At 34.2% G+C, this 12,612-nt stretch overlaps 1 protein-coding gene and 1 non-coding gene across 5 annotated transcripts in view; one reads left to right on the plus strand and one right to left on the minus strand.

Annotated features, from left to right (window-relative positions):
• The window catches only part of Nachra3 (nicotinic acetylcholine receptor alpha3 subunit), an 84,564-nt gene that overhangs the window by 40,765 nt on the left and 31,187 nt on the right, over positions 1–12,612 (minus strand). The window lies entirely within an intron of this gene.
• Positions 1,185–1,258, plus strand: Trnan-guu (transfer RNA asparagine (anticodon GUU)). Its single transcript has one exon. It is a non-coding gene; the product is annotated as a tRNA-Asn (tRNA).

Genomic DNA, 12,612 nt, shown 5'->3' on the forward strand with positions numbered 1-12,612 from the left:
AACTTTTATATAAAAAAATATTAGGACATGCATATAGGTACATATTCATATACACTCTATATTTTATCAGAATATATAACATATGAAATCAATATAAAATACCTCATAAGTATTTACTTTTCGATAATTTTATCTTAATATTTTTATACGTAAAGTGATTTAAAAAAGTTGGTCTATGTAATGTGGGTCCGTGCAAAAATGCAGACAAATCATCTATCTTATCAAAAATTGCCGAAAATTGTTTCTATCTGTAATCTGAAGTTTAATTTTCAATTTAATATTAAATCAACTTAAATGCCTAATAAAATCAATATAAGTACATATGTGTGCAATACACTTATATGTTTGCATATTGCATGTACATACATATATACTTCCGAATATTTTGTCGATACAAAAAATTAAATTTGACTGAAACTATCGCATTTTCATCGCCACGAATAAACACCAAAGATCCATTTCGCATGTCTACAATATCAAAATTGAAATTCACTGAAAGAACATCGGTTTCAATGCTCAATACAAACATTATCAGTAAAACTGTAAGAACAAACGTTATATACGATTTTCTGGTTTCGCACATTTTGATTGTATTCACTGCAAGCCGGTCTGTTTATCGCGTTTATTTTGCGTGTTGTAATTATGCACATTTTCAGTCGCGAGTTATCATGACGTTAAAAAAGGCACTCGTTTTTTCGTTTCTCATCACGGGCCAACACACGCGATCAATAGATGATGGCAGTTTCGGAAACATGCTATTTTTGCTCTTACAAATGACGTCAAAATAATCGAACGATGTATTCGTGATGCAATCTAGCAAGCATATTTATTTTCTTTTCTTTTTTATTTCGAATTATTTCATAATTGCGCGATTGTGTAGTATAATTATTTTTTGTCTCAGAAATTAAAGAGATTTATATAAAAAAGAATTTACTTGATATTCCTTATATGTTTATATATATATATATATATATATATATATATATTGGAAGAATATAATTTATTTTATAATAAATTATAATTAGATTATTATTTCTAAACTGCATTAGTTAAATTAAACAGATTTAGTCATATTTATATATGTATATATAATACAGATATACAAACACGCACATAATATGTATGTGTGTATATTTATATGCATATATATGTATAAACAACATGTAATAGAAGAAAAGGCAATAGCCTCCGTGGCGCAATCGGCTAGCGCGTTCGGCTGTTAACCGAAAGGTTGGTGGTTCGAGCCCACCCGGGGGCGTTTTTTTTAATATTTAATTATTTATATTTTAATTTATATTAATATTAAAATGTTAAATTGTATTACTTTATATATTAATATTAAAATTTTAAATATTTTTTTTTATATTATGTATGTATATGTATAATATATATGTATAACAATGTACATACAATATATAACTGTATTGTAAATTGTAATTATATATAAGTATATTGTATATAAGTATTGAGATTAGGATCTATGTTCAAGTAAAATAACCTCCCAAATCATTGGTCACAATTTTTGAAGTCGTTCTGAAAAACCCTACGCTCAGATATAGATATATATCTTTATAAATTTTATTTATTCATTTATTGTATATCAAATTTCTTTTTAACTTCAACCGCTTTCGGAGAAATGCACAGATGCTGTAATTATAATATTAAAAAATATTGTCATTGATGTGTAATGACAGGCCGCATAATATATACGGACCGATATTCATAGTCCGATCTTCTATTCAAAGTCATCTTAAATATGATCTCGAGACGTTATATGGTTATTTCATTGGTTAAACGGAGACAGTTAAGACAAGACAGTTAGAACTACCCATGACCAAACTTAAAACGATTTTAAATATAAGTTTGGACTACATATGAATATCACATATGACTATAATATATGATATACGACTTATATGATACATTATAACATACTACGTTTATGTGGATGTGACGTCCTTCAGGTCTCATGGAAAAATATCTTAATATTTGTATGTTTTTTTTTACAAAAGATATTTTGTAATATAAAATCTTTATTTGTAACAAGCCTAGAAATGTAGAGAAAAAAGGCGAAAGGATAGATAAAATGTGTCGAAAATCATATTATACGATAGAAAAAAAAGATGAATTCTTTCGTGCGCAAATAGTCGAAAATATAGAATAACGTTTTTTCAAGGCTTTTGTTTTCGAACCTTTGAAAATAGAAGAATTAATAACATATTTGCGCACTTTTAAAAAATATTTTTCTGCATGTTTTATTTTTGCACGTTAGCTTTTCAATATTACAATTTGCTAGAAAATATCGTTACGTAAGAAAATTATTTTTTTCTTTTGGCTTTTGGTCCCTTCCTTCTTAAAATATTTCACTAAAAATGCAATGATTTAGCATAGTCAGCACATCAGAAGAACTCATGAAATATTTATGCGAGCGAGAATCGAGCCTTGCAAAATCTATCTACTATCTATACTCGTGTCTCAGTCAATCGCGAACACGTGCGGCACTTACACAAGCGCGTCAGTGGACGATATGTACATATATGTGTAGACCGAGCCAGCAATGTAGCTGCTCCATTCACCACTAGATGTCGCAAAGAAACTCAGTTTACTCGTAAGAAAAAATCATACAGAATGCTATATAAGAGGACTGGCGAGACACTCAAATCAGTCATCAGTAAGGATATCACTGATCGATACAGCAGATGATGAATTTCTGGAGATGATCACTGATTAAACTCCACCCTGCTCCCGTAGAGGTATCGCAATCTACGGCCGTCAGGAAATCTGATGCTACTGATGACTGAATTTTTTCACTTACTGATGACTCGATGCTTTTTATTTATCCCGTAATGCAATATTAAAATGATTAAAGTTATTCTATTTTTAAAACATTAGATAACAATATATATATATATATATATATATATATATATATATATATATAGAGCAATATAGAGCAACACTACAATTTTTTATTATTATCGCCACCGACAGTATTCAGTTTTCTCAACAGAACAAACCATGGTGTTTTGGATGCATATTGAAAGAAGAAGTTTATATGAAAAAATCTGTTTATCCAGAAAAGTTATAATACGGCAACTGCTTTTATGTGTGGTTGCTAAATTACAAAGCATGTTTTCGCATGCTAAATACCCCATGACTATTATTATTGCTCAATAACTGGAGTGCACTAATGTGTATTTTAACGTAAATAAAACGTATTCAATGGACGTATTCATATATAATAATAAGTTTATACACGTCAAATATTGATAACAGTAATATTGATTCTTTTCCTCTTTCAGTGTTTCACGCGTTTCAATATTTTTCTTGCTTTATAATATTTATTCAAAATAATTTTCTCCGAAAAATAGTATGTATATATATATATATATATATATATATACACATATACATACATTTCAAATCGGAGAATATATTATCAAAATCAATTGAAATGTACACAAAATATGAATAAAATGTCGATTACGTAATATCAAAAAATTGCAATATATCACTGCATATATATTTTTTAGTTCGATTTTTGGATAATTAACTAAAATTAATACAATAATTACATGTTAAGCAATTGATATAGAAAAGTATATGATTATATATAACATTGGATACGCGAATTTTCATAAATTCAGTAATGAGATAATGTAATCTTATACTTATGAATTGCATTTATCACAACTTTGGTCGCTTTAAACTTCCAATTTTTCTCTAATGTGAGGGAATTGCATTCAACAGTATATCCAAAATCCCGTTAACATAAGACTAACGCAATACATGCGTTCGCGTGCCAGCCGGTTAATCGAAACTCATTAGGAGTCGGCGTCGCGTGCGTCACGTGTGTCACGTGTCCGGAACACGCGAAATGTTCGACGCTTATCATATGTATAGGGAACCGGAAATCGGGGCAGAGACTAGAGACGATGGCGGAAGTTCACGTGTCTCTCATCCGCGGACGGGAAGTTCGAGAGCCCACGGGAGGATCCCTTAATGCCTGTGAAAACGTATACCTGTCGTGCGGATAGTTGTCGGATCGTTGCATGTGTAAAGTCGATAAAACGGCATCAAGCGCAGTTGAATTTTACGTTCGCGGTTTCGCCGCAGGTCACGTATCCAAATATTGGAAAATTCTGAACGGTTGCTTTTTATCTGACGTCTTTGTAGGACCGTTTTTTAAATGCCAGATTATTTTCGTTTCTTTGACATAGCTTTTTACGCGACTGAGATCTTAAAGCAGAAACACGAAAATGAAGACTTAATTGAGATAGAAATGGAATTAAATATCGTCAATAAATATCAACAATAAATTTAATGTAAATGTGCAATTTTTTATACATAATATATATTTTATTATTCATGATATGTAAAATATATTTTCTTATTTATTAGCTCCTTGCCTTTTTTATTTAACTATATATATAAAGTCGTTTTTATTTTTTTAAATCTATTTTATTTCCAGTCTAAGAATAATGTAAAAATAAGTTACATTACAATTCGTCAAATGTAATATATATATATATATATTTATTATCATCTGCGTAGAAATATTTCTCTTCGGTGAGAAATCCTTTTTATCGTATTCCTGTCGAGTCGCAGTGAAAATGAAAAACCTAACATTTTAGAATGGAACCAAATGCCTATCAACTCCCGATCGTTTGACAAACTTCATTTTGAGCTTCCGCACGTTTGATCTAGTCAAAAGACTGAACCGACAAAGAGAATAATGGCCGGGGCCGATAAAAAGAGATGCAGCAAACAAACGAGAAAACTAATTATTTGTGCAAAATAGAGACGACTGTGAAGCGCGCACGCAAACCTCACAATAGAGAAAAGATTGGTAAAACAAAAAATAAAACCATTGAAAGTAAAAAACCGTGTTTCAAGCCGAAAGCTTTAATTCTTTGGGCGCGAAGTCGGAAAAGCCGAAAGATGGGAGTGTTAAAAGAAAGTGAAAACAAATAGGAGTTGTAAAATTCGGTCCCCGTTTCTTCCGATCCCTTGAGACCATAATTTTCTTCTTTCGCGAGAATCTCACCTCGGAGCGTGTTGCTCGAAAGCCCGTTCAACTCTCAGCGATCCTTCTCTTTATTCACACTTTCGTCGGAATTTTTCTGTTGCATGCGGATATCGTTCGTGGTGTTTTATCCGGCTCGCGAATCTGGGGCCCTATTCTCGAATCGTTTTCATGAAACTCGCATGCGAAATTCAATGGTTTTCGAATAGAAAGTCGCATACGAAAATTGTTAGGACAGGCTCGAGAATACGGTCCCTGGCTTTATCGCATTGTAGGATGTTTTAGAAAAAAAAATACACAAAGAGCGGCGAGTAAATTTCTCGTGTTACTCGCGTTTTAATATTGGACCTTGGTTTATTTATATATTACCGCACAAAGATTGCCAATTCTCTCTCTCTCTCTCCCTCTTCCTCTCCCCCCCTCTCTCTTTCACTGTCTGTGTCAAAAAAGATCGGTGCCTATTGAAACATTTTTTTCACAAATTTGTCGAGTCGGGCGGATACCGTCCTTTCCTCTGGGTACCAGACTCAAATCGTCGAAAGCTTCTTTAGTCGCGGCTGAAGCTTACTGATATAAGCTTCTTGAAGCAAGCTCGATTACCCCGATCTTCTTTGTCGCGATAATGACTTTCCACCTTCTCTTGCCGGCGTTACGACGCTCGTACCTACGACGCGCGGCGGCACTTTTATCCATCGCAACTTTTTCACCCTCTACGAATTTTTTAGCTCCTCGAGTAACCCAATTCCTTCGTCACAGGTGGATCTTCGCTTTGCGACCTAGCGCGCCCTCGCTTCATCGATCTCACGTTTTCCTCTCGTTTATCGTTTTCATTTTATGTCAGACGATTGCGCGGATTTGATTAAAGATCTAATAAATGCAGATCAACATACAACAAATTCTCACAGAAAAATTCTCAACACGATCTCGGACTTAGGAGAAAATAAATTTTCTCGAGTTTGCGGATATATTGCTATATTTGTATCTGGTTACTTCAATCTTATATATCAACCCTTTTACATCCAGTAGGACATATATGTCCCGATAGGTTTAAAAAAGCATATCTCATAAATGTTGAGTCACTATACAGTTATAAATAGGGTGATTTAAAAATTTAACTTATACAAAATATTGTGATAAACATTAATATAAAATATTTCAAAAATTACTTACAAAAAGATTCAAAATTTCTCGGATTAATCATGAAAGTCTTGACACGAGCGCGTTATCTTCGCATAACGCTTACTCAAATATGATTATAATAATATAAGTTTCTGATGATATTTATGCTATATATAAAATATAATAAAACTCTTAAATTTCTTGAATCTCAATGATAAAGGAATAGAAGAGCGGCTATTGATTAATACTCGCGGATAAATTAATGTGGTATTAAATTAAAGCGAAAACTTATAACTTACTATGTAATTCTTATCAACGTTTTGTTATATTTTCAAAACTTGGTTGTATAAATTATATCTAGTACTCTGCGATCCTGAGAATACACAAGCAATACAAAAAGATCAATGCAACGTGCAAACTTTCATCAGAAAGTTTCTCAAATACAAATTTAATATAAACTTTCAGAAATTGAAAATATTTTATTCTTTGCATCCGCCATATTAGAACTTCTACCTCAAATTCTTACGTTACGTTACAATACCATTTTTGTATTCAGCAATCCTAAATACTTTAAAAAAATAATTAAACTACATGTTTTCCTTTTCTTAAAGAAATAGTCGAACGTTGGAAAAGCTTATAAGAGAAAATTCATTTACCTCACAGCAATTTGATAAAAAATATTTTCTACAGATTAAAATGCTTGCGATTGCCCTTTTCGAGGAGGAAAACTTTCTTAAGCTCGTCCGTAATGTTATTATATGTAATTGACTTTAGCTGTTTCAGTTTTTACTATAGAATATTTTTTTGGGGGGATCGGAACAAAACGTAATTTGGAAAGAGAAAGGAAAAGGGACTTTTGCTACACATGACAAGCAAGCGGTTATAGGTGAGACGCGAAGCCCTAAAAGGCTAAGACGCTATTCTTGGGAGGGAGATCCCGAAAGCTACGACACGCTGACAAATTGAGTTTTAGTCCTCGCCGGCTGTGTCCTTCTATTCCGATGGATTTTTCCCACGGGTCAATAAAACGACTTTTCCCGCTCGATCCTACGGGATTCGATGTCACGTATATACCATCTTCCCGCTCTTTGCTGGCTCTGCTGGGGAACGTGCGACGGTCACTTTTCCTAGTATCGCCTGGTAAGTCATATTGTTAAATGGAACATGATGGAACGTAATGACTCGCTTCCATCTCCAAGCGGCGTAACGTAATATCGTAAAAGTGGAATGTAGAGTAGGCGCACCGATGAGTAACCACCCGGGAATTATCGTGAATTGTAAAAGCGTATGAGGCACTGTGGTATTTAAAGAATAGCGGATTTACAGACCGGAAATTTTGCATTTTTTTTTTTTTTTTGAATTAGTTATTGCAAAGTAGGTATGGAAATTACATTGAGAAAAAAATTTTGTTAATCCCAAGAAATATTTAGTCCGATACGTTCAACTAAACATTTTAGTTACTTAACTAAACATTAGAGTTGACTTAATTAAATCTTGATTAAAGAAACTAAATAAATTGTTGAAATAATTAATGTTTAGTTAACTAAAAAAATGTTTAGTTGAACGTATCGGACTAAATATTTCTTGAGATTAACATTTTTTTTTCTCAGTGTACGAAAAATCTTTGACAATAAAACTATCGGAACTAAAGAAGCAAAAAATATACATTGAAATTTTAACTTATTTATCTTAAAGTAATATCTTTGAACAAAACCATCTATTAAATAATCATATTAAATTTACGAGTAATTAATAGATTATAAATTTTGTAAAATAATATTGCTATTGTTTCAAATCTTTGGATTTTTTGACTGATACACTCTTCGCAGAAAAGGTCTAATGATTAAATAAATTCTATCATCATTCATTATTATTTCGTTACGGTGAAAGCATGCTCGTTTCGATGGTTTTAAGTCTCGAGAAGAGTTAATAAAATCTCTGGTAAAAACGTGCGAGCACCACAAAGCCAGGGACCCATGATTCTGGCCTAAGAGTGTCACGTACCGTTGGGCACCTACGACCGGAGTTACTTTATCTTGTCCTATCTTCGCTGGCTAGATGGCGGTCATCAGAACGTACAGATTTACCCCCGTAGCGCGATAACAAGATGAACTTTCAGCCGCTGCGCTAGATAGTTGGAGTGATACATGGATCATTAGGGAGTCAGGTTGCTCGTTATCGTCGGTTATCATCGACTCGCTCCGATAATTCCGTGCCTTCGCGCTTGTCGCAGCAATTTTACGAAAAGACAAATCTCGAAGGTAGTTGCCTAATGGTAATATAGTTTTAGTCTTGTCGGTGAAATAACTACACCTCTGGAGGTAAATTTGTGAACAAGGCTCATTTACAAGATCTCAACTCCGAATCGTTGTTAGATCTGCCGTGTACCGGCGCAAATTCGGCCTAGCTCGTATTACTCGACGAAGAAAATCACGGATGTTCGGAACTAGGAAACGTGGAAAGGTAGACCGCAAGATAGACGTGATTATACGTCATCGTTTTTCGTTGCTCAAGAGAAAGAGAAAGAGAGAGAGAGAGAGAGAGAGAGAGAGAATGTAATTTCTCATTTATCTGCATTAAAATGTACACCTTAAAACTTCTATCTAAAAATATAGTTACTTAGAAGTGTAACAGAATTAAATTCTTATTATTAATTAATAAAAGAAATAAGACAATTAATAATAGGGAATTATTTCTGCTGCACTTCTAACAATAAGTAATTACATTTTTAGATAGTGTATATATATTTATGTATGTACATGTGTATATACACTGTATATACGACCACAGATATATATTGAGGTATATATTTTCAAATAAAAAGCGAGTTTTATAGAGGAACGATAACAAGAGTGGTTAATTCGGCATTTTTCTAATTATACTTGAACTATAAGGAAAGTTTCTTTCATTTATCAATCGTGATGAAGTTTTGCTGAATGTCGAAACTTTGATCGTACTTCTGGCTCGTTCAAAAACTCTCGAGACCCCATTATGATGAGTAAATGTTCTCGATACGGAGATTAATTACTCTCAAGATATGCAAAAATTTTTTGAAAGTTCTATCTCAGAGTCAGATAGCTCATCAAAATTTAAAAAAATTAAAATGTTTGTGGAACTTAATTAAATAACAAAATATTACTTGCTTAGTTTCAGCTGGCTTTTTAATTTGAGTTCTAGTGTCTTATTGACACAGAGAGAGAGAGAGAGAGAATAAAAAATATAAATATTAAAATATTGATATTAAAATTATTTGAATTGGTAAAAAGATTGCAGCAGCAACGTTCTCCAGTTTAGAATTCCAAAGCGATCGAAGGATCTGGAATTAATAAGATGGGGGATGTTTCGGAACTCCACTCCAAGTACACAGTGACTGTTATTCGTAAAAAACCAATTGTGATTTACATGCATAATTCATTGAACGGTACTTCGCGGCTATGCTGTTTCAACGGGGACAGCCTTCGGGATTTCCCGGGAAAAGTGAAAAGTGTCCCTCCCCCCTTCCTCCGTTCCGTCGAAAGATTTTTTTCTCCGTTAGGGAAATAACGGGGAACAAGCCGGCCCCCCGAGTAGACAAAGCGTACGACGCTGCCAGAGCCGCCGCATTCGCGGAACTTTTGCAGCGCCATTTCGCCCGACTAAACTTCAACGGGATTTTCATAAAGCCCAACGTATAGGACCGAGAACACGCCGGTGATTCGCAGGATGACGAGGATGAGACAGTGCGGCGCGGGGGATGGCGCGGAGCAGCGAAATGGAAGGGAAACTTCGCTATCCATATCGTGAAAACTCACGGCGTGAGTTATCTCTTTCCTCTCTCTCGCCTCGGTCTCGCGGCCGCGACATAAAAAAGCGAAAAAATCTTGGCAACTAGCAGTTTACGATCAATTCTACGAAAGTTTATGTATCGTTAGCTAGCTGGGAATTTGAGATATCTAACAACGAATCTCTGGAAATTGAGATACATGATCGAAGGCTTAAAAATCAGATCGTATCAAATACAAGTTTTACGAGAGACTTTTAATGTTTAGGTAGCTGTAAATCATTGGGGATTCCGGAGTAACATGGATTTTTATTTCACTCTTATAATATCTCTTATAATGGCATGAAAGATATGATTTAATATATTATGGCTCAAGAAATATGATCAAAGTATACACATAGATTTGCGGAAATTATTAAACTCAAGCAGATTAGACATTGAGAGACAAAAGGTAATTGACAGGATGTAAACAACAAACGGTCAATCGTGAATTAATCGATTCATTTAACATTTAACAAATAGCTTTATTATTGATAAACGAACAAACGCGGTTCGGCTCAAAATTGGGAGAGACTCTTCTATAGATATAAGTAAATATAAAATCAGTCGAAAATACATAAATTAGATCAGATGAAACTCTCATTCTGTTTATTTTAACTTTGTATCCTTGAGAAGGGTGGCGATTGAATAAAAACCGACGATTTTTGGCCGGATTTGATCTCGGATCTTCGACTCACTAGCCCAGCGCATCTCTATGCGCCACGATCGTCAAACCGAAATATTCGTTCACTCGTTTATTCATCATTTGTTTATCGTTAATAAAACTGTATGATCGTCTCTCATTGCCTGTTTTTTTTTATCTTTTGATTGCACATCTTAGAATCTTATTTCAATTTGTTTATACGCCGATTACTTTCTTAAATAGAAAGATATTTTAGACATACTGAAGCCGGGCGATAAAAATCGACGTTTTTAGTTAATAAACTTTATAATTATTTTTCTTCTCTCCGTTATATATAGCTCCCTAAATTCAGCGCAATAAGAGGATGAATAATGCGAACAGAAAAAAGGTCGATAATAAAGGAGGAGTTCTGGATATGAATCGCACCTGCGATCCACGGAATTCTAGACGCCATCCATCTACGTCGTCGAGGACAACTCGTTCAGCATATCAATCGTCTCTTTAGTCGTGACGAATGGCACAACGAGCCGAAAAACATGGCTCCTTATCGTTCTTTTCTTTCCTTTTTCTTTTTCGCTATTTCTCTCTCTTTCTTTCTCTCTCTTTCCTCACGATAAACGAATAAACAAACATGCGATGCCACCATCGCCAATGATTATAACAAGTAATTTAAATATCGTTCTCCTAAACAGGGAAAAATATTACAAACATTGAAGAACATTAATCGCGCGAGAACTCGAAAGACTTTTGGAGATATTTTCTGAAATTTAATGAGAAGATTTAATTCCAAGCAAATTTGACTTTGACAGAAATCTATTCTTTCTCTTTAAGCGTCAGTTACAAATATTCAAATAAGTTAATTGTTCAAAACTGTGTGAGTAGCATTCAGTGAAATCACTGTTTCTAAAAACAATGTCAAAATTTATCGGAAAGAATATATGAATAAAAAGAGCTGACGATAAAATGCTTTCGAACATTTTTTTAACGATTACTCGTACAAGAGATTTCATGAAGGTTTCAATATCAGTACTAATCTCCGCGTACTATATGAGAGAAAGAGAGAGAAACAGAGAGAGAAAGAGAGAGAGAGAGAGAGAGAGAGAGAGAGAGAGAGAGAGAGAGATTGTCTTCACCACATTTTCTTCAATTATCTCGAGCGGTCACCACTATTACCATCGTATACAGAGACAATCGATTTGCCTGAAAAGCACACGATTCACGAGTTATCGCTCCCGCCGCGCGATGATCCTGTTTCTGTTTCCAATTTCCTTTCTGTCGTGCCGAATCGGGAACACAGCTCTTCTTTCGTTCATAAAGTTTCAATAAAATTCGTTCAGGAGCGAATGGCTAAACGAACGCCCTCTGCCCTCCGCCCTCCGCCCTCCGCCCTCGCTCACCCCCTTGCCTCATCCAGCTCACTCTCCGAAACAAATTACCTCTGTAGGCATTCAAACTACCGAAAGCTATTGCGCGGCTTCGCCGGTGGAAATTCTCGACGAAATGTTGTCCTAAACGGTTCGATTCCGCGGATAGGAGAGACACAGTCAGCCAACCATGCACCGGATCGTCGCTTTAACTCACGCGCGCTTAACGAAGCGATACGAGATCCTCATCGTCTTCACGGCGGCAAGTGTGGTTGAAGCATCACAAGCGATACGAAGTTCGAGAAATCGGGGCAATCGAGAAATTATAAAGCATACATTTAGCATATCACGATAATAGCGTTGTTTATTGTAATACGTATACTGGATGTATTTGTATAATAAATCTTTCAAAAAAACTTATATGTATAATATATCAAAATAATTTCGCTAACAATTTTAGCAATAAATGTACATTTAGTCATGCGGAATTGCAACACCGTAAAAATCGTAAATTATAATAGAATAAAAATTCTTATAATATCGATAATATCGATATACATGTGATATGCTAAATGTAACTATATTATGTACTAAAGACAAAAAGTTATATATTTTGTTTTAGTCATTGTTTAATATTAATGCTGCAATTTTAATAAAATAG

Source organism: Temnothorax americanus, unplaced genomic scaffold (assembly GCF_048541705.1).
Source record: "Temnothorax americanus isolate GAGA-0224 unplaced genomic scaffold, ASM4854170v1 Scaffold3, whole genome shotgun sequence".
Classification (NCBI taxonomy): Eukaryota; Metazoa; Arthropoda; class Insecta; order Hymenoptera; family Formicidae; genus Temnothorax; species Temnothorax americanus.